The 1,772-nt window shown below is 41.5% G+C and overlaps 1 long non-coding RNA gene across 1 annotated transcript; it reads right to left on the bottom strand.

The window, feature by feature from the left end:
• Positions 1–266: 266 nt before the first annotated feature.
• LOC122388690 lies at positions 267–1,294 on the bottom strand. The gene is made up of 2 exons (XR_006257852.1): positions 1,157–1,294; positions 267–474 (listed from the first exon to the last, which is right to left on the bottom strand). It is a non-coding gene; the product is annotated as an uncharacterized LOC122388690 (long non-coding RNA).
• Between the last annotated feature and the right edge of the window lie 478 nt (positions 1,295–1,772).

Genomic DNA, 1,772 nt, shown 5'->3' with positions numbered 1-1,772 from the left:
GGTATGTGTCTGTACCACCACAGCCTATACTATTTTTATGTGGATTCCTTCATTTGATGAAAGGTTAACATGCTTGATAATTGATATACTCGTTACAAATCAAGACAAACACTAAAAAAGTTATTATTCACTTAAAATACATTGTGAACGCTTAGCAGGTGGCAAACATTACAGCAGCAGCGCAGCAGTGACAAACAACAGGTGACGAACACGAGCACTGGTAACCGGTCTAACCCCAGTTCTAACACGTCGAACCCCAGTTGATCCTCTGCAGTAGGAGTCTGTTCAGCAGATTGAGAACGACGGCTTTTCTGTAGTCTCCCTACAGCTGGTCCGGCCTTCCGTTCAGTAGTGCCCTGGATCCACAACTCGAGTCTTCCTTCTGGCTGTTTCAGACACATCTCAGCGGTCAGCTGCCGCTGAGAGCCACCTTGCTATGATCCATGTCCCAGCGCATCTCCAGGAATTCTGCGGCTGTGGACAAAAACAAAAAATGTGCACTTGTAGGTATATCAATCAGGTTTTACAGCTAGCTACTACATGAAATGTCCTTTTATGGAAACTTCAGCTTACGCTAAAACATGTTGAATGCCATTTTATGAAATTACACTTATTTATAGCTTTTTCCCACGAAAAGTGCTTAAAAATGAATGTGATATACTTTGAATAGTTAATTAAAAAAGGAAATAAAAATTCAATAATTAAATTTGTACTTCTAAACATTTCTCATTCCAGGAAAGTCATTAGGTAATAAATGTTTTACGTCTATATTACGCCTTACGAAGTTCCTCGCGAAAGCACTTGACAGATAAATGAACGCCGTTTGACAATTAAAATCGGTTGCTAGTTTATCAAGATAACAATGAAGTTCCTTTCACAAACAGAGCTGTCTAGTAGAGCTGCTGAAACAGGCTCTTTCCGAAGACAAAAAAAAAAAAAATGGAATGCGAAAGCCTATTCAAATACATGTATTTATTACAATCGCGTCAATCGTTCGCACATCCCTGTAAGCGATCGTGATTTCATGTATTTAATTAATGGGCTCTCGCATGAGATTTTCTGGCTGTAGAAAGAGTGTATCTCAGCCTTTAGACTTGGGTGAAGGACAGGTTGTTCAACAGCTCTAAGCTAACCCCCACCCCCATAAACTGCTTACCAGCTTCGCCTGGAAGTCGCTCTTCGGTTGCTCATGCGAGCAATTACGCATTAACTCCACGCCGGGTTCATACTGCTGTTGTGGGTTCTGCCAAGTCCGTCGGAAGCCTTCCGGTCGTAACCGGCAGACGTCCCTCTAGAACAGAAGCAGATAAAGCCTTAGGCTGATGACATTATATTGTCCGGGCAATTTAAAGGGACCCTCCCACCTTCAAAAAAGTTTATGAATTGGCATGAAAGTGATGTCGCTCGGTTCAGAAAGAGCGAAAACGAATATCTACCAAATTTCACCGAAAAATATTCACCGGTTTTCAAGATATTAGACTTTTACTTTTGTTTACTTTTTGGGATCTCCGCTGTTCCTAGCGACTTTATTTAAAAGTGCAGCATTTGTTGCGCGCAACGCAGCATATACCACCGCGTGCTACAAAACGTTTTAGTCAAACATTTAAAAATCGTTAGATATCTGCGCTGACGTCACACATTCAGAGGGGTATTCCTATGCATTAGCCCCTCTGAATCAAAATGCTGCAATTTTGAAATTCAATATTTCCGATTTAAGGCATTTCTCGATGTTGTGAGTGCCGAAACCGGTAATTGTGAGCCAGGGACCCCAT

The sequence above is a fragment of the Amphibalanus amphitrite genome, unplaced genomic scaffold (assembly GCF_019059575.1).
Source record: "Amphibalanus amphitrite isolate SeventyFive unplaced genomic scaffold, NRLGWU_Aamphi_draft 000332F_arrow, whole genome shotgun sequence".
Taxonomy (NCBI): domain Eukaryota; kingdom Metazoa; phylum Arthropoda; class Thecostraca; order Balanomorpha; family Balanidae; genus Amphibalanus; species Amphibalanus amphitrite.
Note: the sequence above shows the minus strand (reverse complement) of the source record. Positions and strands in the feature narration are given on the sequence as shown.